Here is a 20,950-nt window from a genome sequence, read left to right as displayed (position 1 = left end):
ATAGGATTAGACAAAATTTTATTTTCTAAATCTATAAACTTTTACTGTGGGCTGCAAAAGTAGCATGGTAGACCTTCATATAGCAAAACTTAAGTACCAGCAGTACTTAAGCACCTGCATGAAGGATATATGTGGAAAAGTACTGCAGAATAAATGGCACAATTTATCCTGAAATATTCTTGCATCATGTTACTCCTTTTTGACTTGAGGAATTTTCAGGATCTTGCATAATGTTACCATGAGAAACTGAGAAGGATTGGGTATTCTTTAAGGCAGTTGTTTGTTTCATTACTAAGAAAAAACAGACCCACAGCCTTGTTTCCGTGAATACAGTAGGAATAAAACACACAACAATTTCTCTGTTCACAGATTCTAGCAGTGAGCATTCAAGCCCCAAAGTAATGTTTTTTTTGCCGTTTTTTTTAGGGTCACTGCAAGTCAGTCTCACACATATGTAATCACATGGGGTAACAATCTAGCCAGTAAACCCTAGAATCAATTTATGTTTAGACTCCAGTGAACTATCTATAATCTCTGTAAGTCAGATTCTTGACTGGCCTTACATATAGCCTGTATTTTGGATGATGATTAGTTTACCTTTACTAAGTGCTTATTTAGTGTCAGCAGAAAGCAGCCTCACCAGTGTTGTTTCCAGTCCCCAACATAACCTAACAAAAGAAGGAATATATAATTTCTAGGACTAACTGCTGATTTTTATTCACTTGAAAAAAAATGTATTTGTTTATATGTTGTGAAATATAAATTATTGTGAAATATATTGTGAAATATAAATTCTCTTTCGGTGTGTGCCTACTTGAATAATTTTCTTACCATGAAGTAGATTTTTGCTTGTACAGTAGATAGATAGAGGAAATTTTTTTCTTTCACTTTTGTTATTTGCCAATCTCCTTCAGGGAGAGTGGATATCTCCTCAGATTTCTCTCTTGAATTTAAAGAACCCGGTAGAGGTTGTGTCACGACACTAGGAAGACTATTTATCCTTCCCTTTTGTCACACCAGAGCCTGAACTCAGCCTCTCTGCTTTCTCAATATTTAAATTCCATAATATTCTCTTTTCTGCTCTCCGGATATATTGGATCAGAATTTACCATTAATTTCAGTTCCTCCTCAGGGATTTCTTGTCAGCTTTGTGGGGGGAGAGAGAAGGAGAAAAAAGAATTATAAGGGGTCAAGAAAAGAATTTTTCAAGGGAATAGCACATGGGAAAAAAGAGATGGAGACAGACATCAGCAGATGAGTGAGGACAGACAACACTATGAAGAAAGAGGGCAGGAATGGTGAAGGAGCATGGAAATGAATGGAAAAAAGAGTACCCAAGTACCCAGGGTCTTTCTAGTGGGAGAATTATGATGAGGGATCCAGTAAGACTGGGGAAAACATTGTGTTAGTAGTACTCTATACTCCCTCACTGCCTGTTCAGAAAGGATGCTTACAGAGACCTACTCGTTATTATGAGGCCTTGAGGAGTCCTTAGCTTTGAAAGAATCATCACTCACTGATAAATATGTTGATGTTTAAGTGGATAAGGTACTTCGTATGAGAACATTTTTGAGATTACTAAACCTAAACTAAAGTGTGTGCCAAGTCATGCTGTACCACAGAAAAATGAGAGGTGTCTATATTAGCTTCTCAAAGAATGATTACTTTCATAAACATTAAAAAGTGTGATTACTTTTACTGAACTTCAGCAATTGTTGCTGGATAGCGTCAAGAAGTTTGCATATCAGAAGCAGCAGCCACTTGCTTATGTTGCTTTCATGTTTAGAAGTGTAATGAAATGTAGAAATATTCAGGGTGACATATTAACCCTCATAATGTGGGTGTGAATCTGGAACATAGGCTCCCTTTCTTGGGACAAGCATGCAGAAATGGCATTCTTTAGCAAGGTTTGAGTGAAACAGCTTGCTGCTTTCTTCCTTGACCATTTCACAAATAGTGTGAATTTGAAAAAATGTATTTGGCTTTCTAATGCCAAGGGGCCATGGTCTGGAAGTCTCTCAATATATTTAGGAAACTACTTCAGCCAGACTTCATACCTTTCTTACCAAGCAGTGAAATTTACAATCAATACAATCATACATATGAATACAATTCAATTCAGTCAATACAATCTAATGTTTTAAATTGAGATTTTAAGTGAGATATTGGGGAGAACACTTTGGGCAAGATGATAGTGAAGTATGATTTCCATAATTAACAAAAAATTATGCAAAAGAAATCTGAAACTTTTCACCAAACCTGTATGAATTTATGCATTTAAGTGATAAATCAAAATAATCCATTCATAATCTTATTTGTCCACCTAGGGTCCTCCTATAATTTATTTTCTGGTTCTGTGTGTGTAGGATGCCTCTTTCTCTAAATTCATCATAAAGTAAAAGTCTGTGTCCACTGCAGTTTGCAGACTAATAAGAGGCACTCTAGTAGACCAAGAAGGGAAAGAAAAATGCCAAATACATATGTATATGTGAACCAACCAGATTTACTACAGAGAATGTAGCAGAAGTAATAGGTCTTTGGGAGTAACTATCTTAATGTAACGTATCAAGACATCCTATAATCAAAGGAAGCCAGTTATAGTAGTCGCCTTAGTGACATCACACACTAGTCATTGTGTGAGCACTGTATGTGTTGATGGGTCCTAACATTTTGCAAGAGAGAATCTTCTCGTTAAGCATATATTGCTATGGGTCCTAGTCAGTATATTTATCATGCAATACTTGTTCCTGTGCAGCTGAGTGTTGAAAGTGTATTATTGTATACTGTGTTGTATATCCCAATGGATTGCTATGATAGTTCAGCAAGCTTTGCAAGGTTTTAGTAATACAAGTTCAGGGTTACTTATAAGTTGTATAATTGTAACACTAATAGAGATAATGCGGAATCAGATGCACAACTAATTATAGGCTGAACTTCATAAAATCATTTTATTCTTCTCTGTTATTGCTCTGTGATGATGAAATCATATATTTGAGAAGAGACTTGAAGAACAGCTAGGACTGCAGTACTTGATGTGCTTATAGTTAAAATCAGAGCCAAGCAGAATATTCCTTGGACCTCAGAATTTGTTTTGCCACATCTGAACTAGTTTCTATGTATCTATGTAACAAAAATTTGAAGTGATAAACTACAGCTACAAGCGATACTTTAGTCATTAGTTCCTTCTTGTTCTGGATGAGCAGTCTTCTTCGATTCTGGAAGATAAAAGTATTGTAGGGTGATTATTAATCAGATAGCAGCACATAAAACATCAGATCTAAACTTGAAGTCAAGCATTCTTGAGGTCAAAAACTCAGAACATACTTGTCCCTCTGTACAAAGGTAACTAGGGTGGAGTGGAAAATAATTGCAAATCCTGATAGATTTGTATTGTTGTTTTTCTGTGAATCAGGCCCTTTTTTCCCAGCTTTAACTGAATTTGCTGCCAAAGCTGCATGTTCGTATTAGGTCTTGGCAATTTGATCCAACATACTTTCTCTGTGTACTGAAAGATCATGGTGTGTTTTTTATTCCTGCTCATTTTTAGAAGACTGGTTCTTGTTCTAAAAAATGCATTTCAATTTTAAAAGGCATGAATTTCATGGAGTCCTGCATTTTATTTTATATGGGAAGCCAAAGTAGGTGACAATGCTTGGCCTTGCTTTATTACATGGAAATTTGTGAAGTTGAAGAGTACCTGCATACAAGAGGCCTCACCTGAAGTTGGCTTGTTTGGAATAGGAATTCATTAAATAGTTCTTAAAATGTATTGGGCTCCTTTACTGTTCATTAAAATATCTTTCAGGTTATATTCCAATTTACTGCATCTGGAATGCATTCTTCTTTTCAGTGACCTGGTTTAAAGACTAAAAATAATTATTCATGACATGGTAATATATATTTAGTGTCTATTCCTAAACTTCTTTACATAAAGTAGGTATGACATGTTCAAATGTGTTATATTTATTTATTAATCTATGCATTAGCTTGTACTTTGTAGAAATAAGTTAAAGAAGAAAAAGTTGAATGAAAAATGGATGTTGAAAGCAGTTAGTGCACCAGTGGTTGAGATAAAATCTGTAGCATTTGCCAACAGTTACCACACAATATCTGAGGTTCCTTCAGATTTCCTCTGGATTAGGAAAAAAGAGAATTCCCAGTAGCTGTGGAAACTCCACAGTAGCAATTGGCAAATCCTGACCTTTTGCTCTCTTTGGCTGTACCTGTAAGCTTATTTTCTACTCAGTGTTTCTTCTTTTATAGTGAGTATTTTTGTACTTTTCAAGTTCAGCTGCAGTAAGAGGTACTTAATTCACTTTATTGTCATGCTGTGCAAAAAATAAGCTTAATATATTTCTTCTGGTGTAAATAGCAACAGCATGTTGTTAGAGATAAATTTCAGGCTCGCTCTTTGCAGTTTTATTCAGGTACACTAGGAATGCTTCCCTTTTGAAACTGAATTCAGTCTTCTTCCTTTCTGTAAGTTCTGAGCTATGCTTCAGCACAATGCCATTTAATATTTTAAAGTACGGGATAGTAATACATATACTGCACTTTTTAGCACAGCTGCTTGGTGTGATTTAAACCAATAAAATTGCTAGTATTCCTGTCAGATTTGAAGCAACATCCATTTAATGTCTGCTAAATGTCTGAAATTATCCCACAACGCATCAGTCTACTAAGCATGTAAAACAGAAATTATCGTTTTAAAAAAGAACATAAAACTTGAAACACTTGTGTAATGCTTTTTTGAGACACAAGTAAACATCTTTGGGTGAGCATGAGTATTTAGATAGATGTCTGTGTGTGCTATTTGAAGAACATGTGCTTGGAAGATGGTGTTCAAGATGAAATTTTGATTAAAACCAGAAATGAATTCTGTAAAAATGATTGGGATTTTTTTTCCATCTTCCGGCTCTAGCAGCGTCTCTTCATGTGGTGTGTTATATATAGCATGTACTATATGTTTTAGTACAGCACATGCCACTGTTGCTTGATGATAAGGAAAGACCATATCAAATCCTATACTGCACTGAATTCTTGACAAAATAAAAACTATAAAAATTTTTCAATTTGTTTTTGCTTGCATGCTCGCAGGAGAATTTTTCACTATGCTAAAGTAGCAATTGAGCACCTAGTCTTCAATATTAAAAGAACAGTAATTTAATTGTGGAGTCAAGTTGCTGAAAGTTAGAAAATGCCAAGTTTATAGTTGCCTATTGCCCATTTTCTCACTAATTCAGTAAACTAACTGAAACAGAAATACCATGGAAAAGGCAGAGGTGTATGAGTAATTAGACTATATCATGGTGTATAGACACAGAAAAGCTGAGTTTTAATTTGCAACAATAAAGCTAAGGCTTCCTAACTCTCACAAGTTTGTCCAATCTTAGTAACCTACTGGTTTTGGTTATGATGTTTTAGCTGTTTAAAGGAAAAACAAATTATGAATGGTGGGTGTGCCTCCACAAACAGCTCAAACTCATGTGATCACATCAGATGGCAACTAGCTCAAGCTAATAAATCTTACCTCTCAGCAGTGGTACTAATGCTCTTTTAATCTTATTCTCTCAGTATGAAAGACACAATGCATCCATAGTTCAAAATGTAATGATATGTGCTTTTGCTGTGGCTGCTTAAGATGCACAACTTCCACTTGAGTTCAGTGAGCACCTGAAGGCTTATGGTATCCAAAATACTGACCTTTAATATTAAAGTATCTCTTCATGCATTCAAAAATGCAAAGCAGACTCCCTTCTACATGCAGATGTAGAACTGATGACAATGAAAAGTGACAGCCAGAGAAGCATATTTTATGTTATGGAATAAAATTTATGAAACCTCTAATTTTATTATTGTTCTTCTAATGAATAATGTGATTTTCCTGTTAAGTATTTGAACCAGCTTTTCTTGCCTTTTGACTTAGATATTTGGAAAATTTAAGACAGATTTTTAAAGAACTTTTTCAAACAAGCATCTTTTTATTTTCACTGTAATCCAGAACATGACTGTGAAGTATCCAAAAATAACAATGAACGTTCCTAATTGCACAAACACTTACGTTTGTGTGGAAAGGTTTCCAATTTATTACATCTTTGTGCTTGTGGATAGGCACAAAGATTATACTTTATTTATTTTCATTTCCCTGTAGCATGATTTTAATGGAACATTTTTGTGGTTTTTTTCATTGCTGTACAAAACTATAAATAAATGAGAAACTAAAAAAGTGAAGCACTCTTAAAAATTTGATCTACTTGAATGTGGAATCCCAAATAAAGCTTTGTATCTGCCAAAATTTGAATTCCAGAAAATTTAAAGGTTGGTTTTGGTTTCTCTTTTGTTTGATTTTTGGTTTTTTTGAATACTAGGGTTTTAAAGTAGAGCATTATTTGAATTCAAAGCTGGGGGGCTAATGCTAAGATTGTGGCTTTGGAGCACATCTGTGTGAAGTATTTGGAAACTGGATAACTCTCCAAGCCATAAAATCTTTTTAGATAACTTCTGCTCTTTTCTGCCAGTTTTACTTTGCATTTTCAGCATCCGTGTTTGGTTGATAGCTGGACCTGTATCAGGAACAAAGTAAGTAAACTATGAAGCTTTCCATTTACTGGTAGAAATGCCTAACAGTATCTGATGGGAAAACAGAAAGTGCAAGTTATGATACAGTCACAACAGAAACAGACAGAAACCATTCCCAGAAAACATTATTCTGTTTTAAAGAAAGGAAGAGAAAAGTAGAGGGAACTAATTAATAGATTATACTGTGCATTGCAATGTTACTTCTTCAGAAAGGAAATACAGTTTTAAGCAAAGGTAAACACACTGTTGGCTTTTATTCAGCTGATTGACACTGATTTCCTAAGCATTAGAGGTTTAATTAATGCTTCTGGCATTCTGTGGCGAACTTTACAGACACCTAAGTCTGCTGGTTTATCTGTGAACATAGGCTTTAAAAACAAATGTTGAGAATTAAGCGTCATAGAACAGTCATTGGATTATTTGGACAGAGTAATTAAGAAATGGAAAAATGCCACATACCTTTTTGTGCACATATGATTGAACTAGCTAAATATTTTGCAAACTGAATGCGAATATATTCTGAAGCATTTGGACATGGTAAGGTATTCTTTGACATTTTTTTCAGCATTCAGATTTAGTTTAAGATGTTTTTACTGACTTAATGTTTAAAGTAATCAAGAGAAGGGGCTGGTCCTGTGAATTTTTAAAGGGGAAGTTGCACAGCAGTAGTCTCATAGACTTTAGTGAGATTCTTCCAGGCAGAATCCTAAAGTCAGTGACACACAGCTAAGTGATTACATTGATTCAGTGGCATGTCTTGAATGCAGGTTTATACACATATTTACATAGAATCATAGAATCATTTAGGTTGGAAAAGACCCTTACGATCATTGAGTCGAATTGTTAACCTAGCACGGCCAAGTCCACCCCTAAACCATGTCCCTAAGCATCACATCTACAGGGATGGGGACTCATCCACTTCCCTGGACGGCCTGTTCCAGTGCCTGACTACCCTTTCAGTGGAGAAGTTTTTCCTAATATCCAACCTAAACCTGCCCTGGCACATCTTGAGGCCGTTTCCTCTTGTCCTATCACTTGTTACTTGGGAGAAGAAACAGACCCCCACCTCACTACAACCTCCTTTCAGGTAGTTGTAGCGAGTGATAAGGTCTCCCCTCAGCCTGAGGTACAGTAGCCCAAACACCAAGGAAGACAAGAATCAGCTTGATTCACTCTGATCCCTGAAGCAGTTCTGTTTTACTGCCATTGTAGTCCCAATTGGCTGAGGTGGCATTTAGCAGGTGCTAAAAGCTTGTGTACTTTTACAGATAGATATTTGCAGGGTAGGTTTCCAAAGGGCTTGGACAGTATAAGGATTAAGCACTGTTCAGAACATGATTATAGTGGACTCTCCCTATAAATGGTTGAAACAGACTTCTTGGACAAGGTTATTACCAATACAGCCAGTGCAGTGGAGTCCTCTGTTACAGAAATGCAGTTGCTGTTGATCTTGTGTTACCAGGGCTTGAATAACTGCTGAACAATCCTTTCTGAACAAGGCCGCATGGAAACAGGGAGGTCTTTTTGGAGGTAGTCGCTGTGAAGGTGCAGTCTGTGTTTGTGTAGAGTGCTGAACTAACTGAGAAAAGGAAATTCAGAAAGAGGAGCTGGTGAGGCTGCTGTGACTGTTTTCTCTGGAACTGCTGTGGGACTCAGCTCTGTTCAATGCATCTGGGTTTGCTAAACATTAGTATAGCCACATGGCGATTGTTTGCTGATATCGCCTTTATCTACTCAGAGTGGTTGTTTTTTCTGTCTATTAAAGACTGTTTTGATTTAAGTTTGATGCTTTCTTACCATTATTTTTAAGTACGTATAGCAACTTTATTCCATGAGTACTCAGCCCTTGAGAATTCACACACATCATTACAAAGTTCAAGATCACAAGTGAATCATTTTTGAGACATGTCACTGTGGTAAGAAATTCTTTTTTAAGAGCTGTTTCTGCATGAAATATTGAAATGTAATGTTCCTCATCTGCCCATGAAACAGTGTGCTTGATACAAAGAGTTGTTATAAATAATTTCCCTCCCTCTCTTTTCTCCCTCTTTGAATGCTTTCTATTGGTCATCAACTGGCATAAGCTCAAGGAAAAGATGACAACGTGCCTTTATGGGTACTCTTGGTACATTTCTATAAATACATTCAAAGAAAATTAAATTGCTTTGGCTCTTTACTATATTCTTTACTGTTCAACACTTGCAGAATTGTCTCCAAGGTTAATCAGATGTAAACATCAAGCAATGCGACTATTCTTCTTCAAGGTCCGTCATACTGCTGATGGATATATTTTCCTAGTAACATTCAGATTTCTGTTTTAAGAAATTACAGCTATGCAAACAAGCTTATCTGGGCTGACAATAAAAAATCATTGATTCTAATTAGGAGTCATCACATAATAGAAAAAGACAAGGCTTCTTTTGTTCCACAAAAAGCCTGCTTTGCCTGCTTGCAAAAATGCATGGATTTCTTTCCAGTGGCTTTACATAATTGGTATGGCAAAATTTTGGTCCTGTGATCTTAGTTTCCAAGTGATTCAGACACACTTATCGAACCCTGTTTAAGGTATTCGATAGTAATCTGTTACAGAAGTTGGTAGATGGCATGAACATGAGGTCTGCTTTGTTTGTTTAAAGGAGTGGGCTATGCATAAACTGAATTAAGGAATATTTATGTTGAGACTGCTGAGATTATTGAGACTCCTTTTTTAAAAATGAACCACTGTTGAGAAACAAGGCTGCTCAGCTCTGACTGACTCACAAGAACTCTTGACTTTTGAATGCCTGGACAAATGTGATCTGAATCTGTTGTGTAACTTAACAATGATGTGAGCTGCTAAGTTGTGACACTGATTTTATGTCTGCACCTGTGAAGCAGGTCCATTACCGCATAACTTGTCAAGGAAAGAGACATACAGATTGAGCAAATACTGTAGAAATCATTATAATTTGTAGCTCTGCAGGCAGAGTGATTGAAAATATACAACATACCACCAGTTAAACTCAGACTGTTAAACTCAGTTAAATGAATCTGTGTGAAGCCTGGGTTGGGAACATGGCATTTCAGTGAATCAATGGAGAGTTTGGTTCCAAATTAAAAGCAAGCCATCTGCAAGATTGTTGATCTGCTTTAATTGTGATAAGGTTCCCAAAAGTCTGTCATGCGTATTTGTGAGAGCTGACTTTTCCTCTGAAGGCAGAGGTCTGCTGCTTCTGCTTCTGGTTGTCAAGGGTTGCTGAAGGGCCACTGAATGCAACACTAATCTCAAAAACTGAGTCTGAATCATCACACATCTTGAAAAATGGTGATGGCCTGTTTGGAAACTCATCTTCTCCCCTCATCCTTCAGCCACCCAGAGTGAAAAGCTTTGGAGTTCATTTTTTCATTTCTTTTACACTTATCAGTGCAAGATGCATAGTGGTCATATGTTGCAGATAGTCTTTGCAAGGCTTAGAAGACAGCAAAAATGAACTCATCATGGCAGGTTCTGTTTACTAACTTTAGTTCTTATACTTCTTTCATCATACTAGTATCTGGGTACTTTATTTTTTTCCATTACATAAGAAAAGATGCGTCACTGAATCCATCACCATGGGCTTTTGCAGATGAACTAAGGCTAAAATGTTAGTATCCTTCTAGTTTATGCTGTATTTTGCTGGTGTGACAGATCCTCCGTTACCATCAAGCAAAAATTGTATCTGGTCAGCAAGGAAACAATATACCTGGACACTCTCCAAACCTGAGGGAGACTAAAGTGAGCTGAATAAGGAGAATTCTTGATTGCTTATAGGAAGGACTGTGTTCATCCAGCCCCTGGAGATTTCCATGACTGTGAAGTTCTGATACAATTTTAGCTCAAAGATGTTTGGAGTTTTTAAAGAGGAACAAAAGATGGGAGTGAACTGCTCTGGTAAAGATGAATAACTGTAAAAAGCTGTTGCAGTAAAAATGCAGTCTTTATAAAGGAAGGAGAGTGAGACAAAACTGTGCTCTATTTATATTCCCAGAAAATGAGAAAAGCTAGTAGGTTATCTGTCTCTCAGGCCTTATCTTGAGATACTGTTTTTTCCCTCAGTAGTATGCAGTATAACTGAGAAGCATGAGGCCTTTAACGGCTCAGAGCTCACAAGGCAAGGGTGAGGCAGGGTGAGGCAGCTGCACGTTCCCTTTTAGATGTAATGGGGGAATCATGTCTCAGGTGTGGATACAGAGAGCATGTCTGGGGGTGCATGGATGTAGAACATTTCTGTTACAGACTATGCTGGTGGCAGAGACTGGAAACAGATGCTGTGGTGTGTCTTCTTAGACAACCTGGCGCCTGCATGGGATATTTCTTGCTGCTGCTACTTGTTTTTCTTTAGGATGGGGAGGAAGGACATGGGTGCATACTATGACTTTGACATGCTGTCACAAGGAAGAGAAGACAATTAGGTTAGCAAGTTTTACATCATATGAGATGAGGACAATACACCAATTTTGGCTGTTCTTGTTTTATGCACACCTGCAATTTGCATTTTTTTTTTTTCCAATTTTCAACCTTTGTAGACAGGATTAAGTCAATTTTGTATTAGTTGTGAAGATTTCTCTTCACAGTCCTTGTGAAATTCTGTGCAGTGGGAGCAGTCCACAACACTAACAATGGATATGTGGTATTGGGACCTATTCTGGCATGTATCCAGCAAGTTCAGAGTTCAGGCAGTCAGGTCACTTCAGTCTGTATAAGATCATATAGGTACAATCTTAGTGATCCTGAGAGCCTCCCTCAGTACACTAGTGACACGAGCCATACAAACAACAAGGTTGTCTTTGTTAACTTCTGAAGAAAATCACAAACTCAATTACTCTGTTTTACCTCTAGAGTGACAACAGGGAAGATCGAAGAAACGTTCTGTCGGTGTTTCAGAATCTGACTCGTTGCTATAGGTTTGGTATATATACACTTTGATGCTATATATTCCATGAGTTTTCATGTTTATTGAAAGGCATTTTTTTTTTTTTAAAGAAAGAACTACTGTTTTTAATGCCTTTGTATGGTAAGAGTAAGCTGAATTAAATAGCTTGAACTCTTCCAATTTTTGAATGGTTCTTGGGGTTCTTTGCATTACCTCATTCAGTATTTTGGCTTGCTTGATCAGTAGACTTTCCAGAAACTGCATGTTTTTCCTTCTGAAGTTAAAAGTTTAGACAAAATGCAATTTCTCTTAATGAACTGTGGACCAAATTTATTAACAGATAGGCTTTTCTTTTTAAGTTGATTAAAATCTTTACAAAGAAAAATGTTTTGACTTGAGTCCCAGAAAAATAATTGTCCATTCTATAAATTTGCAGTAATTTAATTTTTTCAAGGTCATGATCTGATAAAACATTGTGTCATTGCCATAACACCCTCTTCCCCAAACAGTCACCACTTCAAAAAAATGCAGATTAAGAAAATAATTTAAACATGTTACTTAAAGTTGCACAGGAAGTTGTGAAGTATTCGACCTGTGTAGAAAAGACACATATGTTTTGGGAAAGCTAAAACAGTAAATGAAACACATCTGACCCTGGTAAGGCACAGGCACAGTGTGCGGTATTTATTTATTTAGTTAGTTAGTTATTTTTTTTTCTGTGAGTATTTTCATCTATATTAGCCTGTGGGGTAAGATAAAATGCTCTGTTATGAGGTTCTGTCTTCTGTTTCTAGTCATAGCAGAGTTGCTAGCAACATTTGGTCATCTAAACTTCTTCAAGTTTTTGATATGAAGAGCTGATGAACAACTTTTCAAGTTAGGAAAAAATAGTGTAGCTTTCTTCATTTGCTGATATAATTATATACAAGATTTTGTAGTGTCAGAAGATGAGCTAATCTACGGATATGGGTGTTCCATTTCAAATGATTGTATTACCAGAGCTTCGCATGTTACTGGCCACCTGCAAAGCCATGGTAAATCATAATTTCTGAACACTTAGTCCACTACAGCTCCTGAGGTCAGACATGCATTTTATTTTGCATTTGGAATAGACTGGTGATATACATATCGTATACTACAACTCAACTAATAGGTAGTAACTTGCGAAGTATTAGAATCGTGATGGCTTGCAAATGTACCTATTGACTGCAAATGAGAAGGAACTGTCAGAATCGTAAAACATCCTGGGTGGTTTTCAGTAAGCCTGATTTTTAAAATGTTTGGCAATTTTTGTAGATTAGCCCCATTTTTTTGACAGGTAAATTCTGGAGCATATTGTAACTGCTAGGAAAAAACCCTGTTAAAAATTGGAAGTATTTTTTCCTAGTTAATCACGAGCTTGTAAAATGCACTTGAATCTATTAAATTTATACATTGATTCCCATGGTGCAAAAACTGTATCTTGCTACAAATCAACTGTTGATCATGGGTAAGAGCTTTGCTGCTGCAGTGAGAAATGCGATGGCAGGATAGGGGAGCAGCAAAGAGCTTGATCACTGTCCTTACAACAAAGATACCCAGGGTGTCTCTGCTGTATTTTCTTGTAGGGCGTTGAGTACTTCACAGTGAAATACCTGACTGTCCTTGAACGTGGCCTCCTGGAGAAAGTGTCATTAGCATTTGAAACAACTTATTGGTGGTATTCAGGAGATCAGGTGGATTTTATCATGCCATTGTTTCATTATTGAAGAAAAGTTAATGAGATGCATCCTGACAAGCATGCAGGTGTATAGTACATGGCCCATACACCTATCTCACAGGGGATCCATCCCAGGAAATGTGAAGTTTGACCTCATTGGCTTTCCACACAAGTGCATGTGTTAGAATCTGGAGCTAGTTATGAATCACATTCTCATGTAAAGAAGCTGTTTAAAACCTGTTTTGCTTAGCTTTGCTTCATAAGGTGTAGGTAAACAGACATTTTGATTTTTGAGAACTGCAATTTCAGAAAGCTCAATTTTTGTTTGTTATAAATATCCCTACATAAAATATCTCTTGTGTAAAACACACTGGCTCCATTTGCTGCCTGTTACAACAGCAAACAAAATATCTCAGTCTTGGCTACTTGACAAGTACATGGTCTTCATGGTTTGTGGTAATAAAAATATGTTAGCCTTAGTGTGGATGCCCTTTGGTTTAAGTGGTAATGTTTCAGAGTACCCACATGTTGGGGAGGATCACAAGTTTTTCTCTCATCTGTTTGAGGAATTATACCATCTGGCATATGGATGGCAGAACATTAATTAGATTGCTAGAGGTATATTGAAAAGTAACACAGGTTTAGGCCACTACAAATAGCTAAGTTGCAAGACACTAATTCTTTCACAGAAATAACAGATTTCTTTTGAGAAACTCGGATGATTCAGAAATACTTGAATAGAAATCAAGTCCCAAGTATCACCATACCCTCTAAGAATAACTAAAGCTGACTGTGCTAGAGCTGTAAACAAGACTCTCATCTTGCTAAACTTGCATTGAAAGTCCAATTGGCAACTGGATTTGTACATTTTAAATAAGGCCGAAATAACAGAACAGCATATGCTGTCCTGTCATTTGACTTTTTTTAATGAAAATGGCTGTTATTGCTTAACAACATCATTAGTTTTTTTATACTACTCTCGGACTATCTGCTTAACAACTCTTTGTTTTATTAAGATATTAAACATGTATTTTCCTTTTTTAAGTATAAAACCTGCCATCAATGATATAAAAGCATTCTTAAACAGGGAAGCTTTTTCAGGGTCGCTGTACAAACCCATCAAATGGTAACCTTCTTTTAAAATGCATTTTTCAGTTAGTTGTAAGTAGAAAAAAAATACCTCTGTGTTTCAAGGGCTGATAACCTCTCAAATAGAGAACAAAACTGACCTCACTTCGGGCCGGATACCATCAATGGGAACGACAGCAGCATGGATAAGCAGCTTTTCCTCACCTGCCAGTGTACAACCATAACTACAAAACTCAGCTGACTCTGGAGTAGTATTGATTGCTGACTTTTTTAAAAGGCATGCCTGCATTGTGTTTTGTCTGTTGAAATAAATGCTGTAAAGGCATCAGTTTGCAGTCAATTCATCTCCTAGAGTAATTTGTTTGCTTGATTCTGTTGCCAGACATACTATTCAGGTACAAGCCACTTTTTGTGGTGGATAAAGAGACTTAGCTGATAAAGCAGTTTATTATGTTTCTCTGCCGTAAAGTACATTGATCTTGCTCACGGAAAATGTTAGTACTTTCTCCTTTGTTTGAACTGTACCTCTATTTTTCCGGTAATTGTTGTCTGTAACTTAGATCTCATTAGGATTATGCCAAGGTCACTGAATGGCATGTCAGCTTAATTACAGCGGCTCTCAAGCTGAACAGTTCTGACTCACAAATAGGAATTCACAGTTAGGTAAATGAACAATCTGAAGTCTCTGAGCTGCATACCATGCGATGCTTACCTCTTTGCAGTAAGATGCTGAGTGAAGACAGTATTCCTTGGCTTCAGTGAACTGCAGCTGAAGTTCAAAAGCAACTTGACTTGCAACAGGACTGAGCCACCTGAAGGGTTGGCTGTAAGTTGCAGTTTTCAGCTGTCTAATTTTAAGCATTTTAGAAATGAACAGGCTTCTGTTATCCCAGTTGAAAAGTTCTAGAACAGTGGGGGGGAGTGTGAGACATCTGGTACCCTAAAGGAAAGGCATCTGTTAACAAGAGTGACTTGTCCATTGCAATCAGTGAAGTATTAAATAGTTCTAAGCACTCTACAGGGGAAAAAAAAAAAAAAAGATAATGTCCAGCCATCAGGTTAAAAGTCCAGTTCTTAAGGAAAGGCATAAGCAGCCTGCACTCTGGCAGAAATTTCCATGTATTGAAAATGACCTTATTATAATTATGTCAGGGCATATGTCATTGCATGTGTTGTTGCTCCAAAATCTTAGATCTTTCTGCAGCTGCATGATGTGACCCACATAAGAATTCTGTTTGCAGTGAGAGGCAGCTCCCATTTTTAGTGGTCTTTTTCTCTTTAAACTCTGTGTTTTACCAAACTGACATTCACATATCTTACAGATCAGACTGCCATGTGCTTCTGTAATATAATTGGCTTTATTTTGCACTTCAGAGGTCTTTTTCAGTGGTGCTTATCTGCACAAACCTCAGGTGGATCTAATAAAAAAATGTCAGAATACAGAGGAAAGCAAAATACAGCAAGAAAGAAAATCTTTTTTCATGCATTCCTGAGTAGATACATCAACAACATTTATCATTTATGCTTATAGTCTTAGTGTTTATTCAGATTTGAGCAGAATTAACTCAGGTGTTTTTGAGTACAGGGGAGATGAGAAAAATGCATTTTTCCAGTTTAAAAAAAAAAAAAAAAAGTGTAATTTTTGTATTGTCCCTAAAGTTAAAATAACTGAAGCATCTGGGAAATCTCTGTTGGCAATAGACATAGTCAGTTCTAGTGGTCAGACCTAGGCAATGGTCAAGGGTAGAGTTGAGTATCATGATCAGGTTAAATTGTGGTCCAGATCAAAGCAGCCAAGAAATGCACTATTTCAAAAACCTTGTCAAGAGCACCCGGCATCCAGTGGCTGAAAATAGCAATCTGAGGAGCATATGCTGCAAATCTGGAATTGGGCTAGGATGGAAACGCAAGCAGACCAGGGGCAAATGGTTAAAAAGCAATAACTAGAACAGAGCTGTAAGGACCAGTGATTCTTATCCAATACAGGATGAAGACTGGTGCAGGGCAAGCGGGGATTAGGACTGAGCAGTGAATGAGGATCTCCTCTGTATCCTAGGGCATGTGTCCTATGAGCTGTGTCCTGATTGTTCCAGGCTACTCTGTCAGCTTCACAGGATTGCTCTTCACCTCCTGGAATATTGATTTATGGGAACACAGCTGTGGCCAGCTGTATCTTGGTTATTTTATTTACATTGGACTGTTCCTAATTAAAAAAGAGACATTTCCATGTGGCATCATGTAATTGATTGCCTGGCTAGGAGAGATAAAGTGCTGACAAAGAACTTCCTGAGAGGCTCTTAAGTTTTCTGACAAAGCATAGCTTTCACCTTGGCCTCGGTTTCTCAGGATGTCTGAGAACCGTGCTTTGCTGCAGTGGTTTGCAATCTCTTAAGTGCCTAGCCCAGGGCGAGAGAAGGAACTCTCAGGACATGTGCCTTACCCATTTCCCAGGACTGTTTATGCAGGTTTGTGTATTCTCAGTGTGATGTACACAGTAAAATGTTGTAGGTACAAGACCAAATGTAATAAAAATACTGGACCATTTTAACGGAAGAAGAAGGTAGGTTCAGGGTTTTTTAATATTTCATCTGTTTAATTCATTCTCTGTAATTAAACTCACAGGCTGACTATGGAATAAAAAAGAAGGATCACAAAATAGAAGTATTGTGTCCTTTAATTTAAAATGCACGTGGCTGTTGACTCAGATTTTTAAAATACAAAAATTTTTCCAGCTAGTTTCAGATATCAGTTCTGAGCTTCTCTTATGAAACCAGCCACAAAATGAATGACTAACATGCAAGTCATTACAGTCTCTCTTATCAAGATACTATGGCTTGATTTCATGTTTTGTGGAATTAGATAGATAGATGAAAAGTCTCACAATTACTTCAATACAAATTAAGTACCTAAACTCCTAGTTAGCACATCAGATATGAATGGTTATTACTGAATGTATTTTGCTGTGGTTGACCTGGCAATTGACAACAGCAGTGCTTACGCGTAGACTGATGATGGTTGACTGTAATCAGCTTGTACAGTTCATTGTGACCTGATGCTTCCTGGGACAGTGATCAAAGTCCTGTGAATCTTTCTAATGCAAAGAGTTATTCATTATACTCCTCAGCACATTCTTTGAGAGGATTGTCAGAAGATTCAGGATTTCTATAATAAATCTGAAGCACATAGAATAACCCTCAGTCAGAGGTGGTAACCTGATATTTGTGCATGATGGTTTTCAGGACACTAATGGCTAGTGTTCCATAGAGATGTGGAACATCTTCACTATTGTATACAGCAGTCTGGATTTAAAAAAAATTATTTTCAAAACTTGGTATCTCAGGAGCACCTTTCTGAGGAGTCCACTATGCAAAGGTGTTTAAGAGGCAAGGAGAAGTAGCCAAATGTACTTGCAGGATATTCACTGATGTTTTCCTCTTCAGACTCAGGGTTATGAAATATTAAAACAGGAACGAACATTGCTTAAGACAAAAGTCTGGGTTGTCTGAAATATTGTCATTACACCATCCAGTTGAACATGTTTATCTCTATATTTTTCCACCTGCATAAACAGAATGATTTAGGACTCATTATGCAAGTGATGCAAAGAACAGGATAGATAATTTTCAGAATCTTTTCCAAATTTTTAAAGTACATGCCTGTATGCTGAATAGCAGCACCAGGTTATGTCACTTTAAGGGAAGGTTTGCTGTACACCTCACATCACTGCAAAAGTTGGGTAAAATTAGATGAGTTTCTGACATATACCTTCTTCTCTGCCACTGTTAGAATTTTATATTCAGAGTGAAAAGAATACGTTCTCTCATCGGAGAGAGGGGGAAGGAAAGTCTGTGTGTACTTAATTTGAGGTTTTATTCATGTGGGCAAAAGCAATATTACAGCTGCATTCACATACATGATAGTTCAACCCTGCTGTCACAGCTGCTCCTTGACAACAGACCATGCCTCTGAAGACAGCAGTCTTCTCTGTGGAAAGACTCAGAAAAGAGATCTCTGGTCCTCAGTAAGTTCAAGAAAGTCTTGCAAGCGTAAGTCCCTTGAATAAGCTGTAAACAGCATAAGATTTGCACCCAGAAGTCATAGTCTGTTTCTTCACTACCGCTTAATTCTTTGTGAGGGACTTTTTCCCCCAGGCTGTAACAATAGTCTGCTTTCTGCAATGACTTCTTCCATGTACCTCACAACCAAAACAACAACAAGAACAAAAATACGTATGCTTTCTTTAAGGCTAAAAATTTGCTCACATGCTTAAAAGAACTGGAAGACTATGTTAATAGTGCCATCTGGTGACATTTCATGTAACCCTATGCTATTTCCGAGGCAATGCTATATTTTAACATGATTTTTTTACCTATGTGTATGAGTGTGTTTTCTGCCATGTTAATAAAATAACTAATGGAGACTAGATACTCAAACATCTTTTGCTCTTTAGTCTCATGAAGTGCTTTGGAGGCTGTTTTCTCAACTTGAAGGCAGTACTTTAGACATGATGGGAGGACAAAAGGTCTGCACGTCTGCAATGTTGCCTTGGCTGGAGATTCCCCACTGTAGGAGGGATCTTTGACAGTATCGAATTGACAGCTGTTATTTTAAAACAAAACAAAACAAAACAAAACAAAACAAAACAAAACAAAACAAAACAAAAGTTCTTGTAGCTATTGGCTGTAGTATTCTTCACCTCTACTGATACCTGGTTAAGTGCTGCATCAGTTATGTGAGGAGGAAGCCAAGGTACGCTTTAATGGGACATATCAGTAGGGATGCATCTGTAATCACACATTCCCAAGACCATACGCAGCACTGGAAAATTTGCAATGCAAATTAAGCTGCAACATCAAATTAGAGACACATACACTGAGAACCTAGGTGCTTTTAGCATGTTTTTGCTAATGTGGCTAGTGTATGTACCTACTTTCTTCTAAAGGTCTCACTTAAAATGGCAGCAGCATTAAAATTAATGTCTGCAATTGTACCTCAAAGTAGAGAGAAACCGGAAATGCCTGAACTCAGCAAAACAGAAGATGACTGTTGAATTGCATTCCTTAATGCCTAACATGTCTTTTTTTCTCTTTTTTAAAGGGGAACAGACTGAGTTACATTACCAGAATGCTTAGTGTGTAGTATACTCCAGTGGTCTAAAAAACAAAAAACTTGAACATCTTAAGGCATAAGAGCATAGTTATCTGAAAGTGTGGAGGGGGGTGGAAATTAAGCCCTATGTTTATATGTCCCCAATATTTAAAATTCTTACTCTCCTTAAGTACATAAGGAAGAGTATAAATCTTTACCATGTCATGAACTGGCCTATTCCTGTTAACATTCAGTGAAACCTGGAAACGGTCCACAAACAAGGATTTTTAGTGAGATTAGGAGTGCAGTTTATGTGCAGCTGATGTGTTGAAAAGTTCTGAGTAAGTGCCGTCTCTATGATACAGTCGTGATTCACAGGTGTGAAGCAATACAGCAGACTCTCAAATGAATGAGTAACTATTTCAAGACTATAGGACAAAAGGGATGTATCTCTCTTTTTGGTGAGAGGGACTTTATTTTAACAGATAGTGTTAGTGGGACAGGGGTAAAGTGAAAACAGTCTGTTACATAATCTGGCCCAAACATCTACTGGGGACTTTTTTATTTTATATAGTTAAGCTTTGAACCAGTAACTTCTGGATAATTGAAATATCCCTTACAAAAAGACATTTAATCTTGAAAACCTCAGGAAGGAGGAATCAGTAGTTATGCTGGTAACTCGTTTGCATGGTTAATTAAACTTACTGTTAAAAATATGCCCTTTTTCTAATTTTTGTATGTATAGTTTCATCTTTTGGATATTAGATTAATGCTTTTCTAGTAAATCAATCAAATGAAGTACTAAATAAAGTGTACTTTAAATAGCAAGTAAATACTTCCAAGAACTTAAGACCAAACTGTAAGTATTGTATTGTGTTACTAGGCCTGTATGATGTGGCTGAAGAAAAATATTTTTTAGTCTTGCTCAAATAGAGATATAAAATAAATTTTCCTGAAGAAATTAAAATTTCAAGCATTTAAAAAGCTTCAATGAAATAAAATATGTGAGCTACAGTCTGTTATTAAAAAGAATGTTTCAATAGTTCAGGAGGGATAACAGTTTTCTGTAATCTGTCACTGCAGATATTCATATCTGATTCTCTTTACTTACAATAGTATTCTTCTGAAAATATTGTAACATCTGTCTAAATACCTTCTTGTTAAGCGTGGTTTAACAATGTTTTATCATTACTTAAAAGGTGAAGTTGCAATCTAATAATTTTAAAATGCTTTGACCTCTGAAACAATGTTTAAAATAGATTTTAAATGTTCAAGAAAAAGCTAGATGATCCCAAGGTATACCTGTAAACTGTGTCAGAGGTACCACAGGCTGTGTTACTAAGGGCTATTGGCGGCTTTTTTCCTGCAGTCATATAACTGACTGTTCAGCTTTTTGAAAGCATGGAACCAAACTCTAAATGCTCCCAATAAATTTATTGTCTTCTTTTACGGTTACACGGGTCTGAGTAATGTATGGCTCTGATGTGACATTTTTAGTTTGAGTGGTTAAATTTACATTAGAACTACCATACTATTTAAATGGGTTGAGGTAAACGGTGATGAAGCAGCATATCCAAGGCCAGAATTTGGCTGTATGTTTACC

General features: G+C 36.8%; 1 protein-coding gene across 1 annotated transcript in view; it reads left to right on the top strand.

Annotated features, from left to right (window-relative positions):
- Positions 1 to 20,950, top strand: part of GLIS3 (GLIS family zinc finger 3) — a gene marked incomplete at both ends in the record, with an annotated part of 167,565 nt that overhangs the window by 42,777 nt on the left and 103,838 nt on the right. The gene's annotated exons all lie outside the window — the stretch shown is intronic.

This window comes from Platalea leucorodia (assembly GCF_965183815.1).
Source record: "Platalea leucorodia genome assembly, chromosome: Z".
NCBI classification, from domain to species: Eukaryota; Metazoa; Chordata; class Aves; order Pelecaniformes; family Threskiornithidae; genus Platalea; species Platalea leucorodia.
This window is presented reverse-complemented; position numbering and strand designations above follow the sequence as displayed.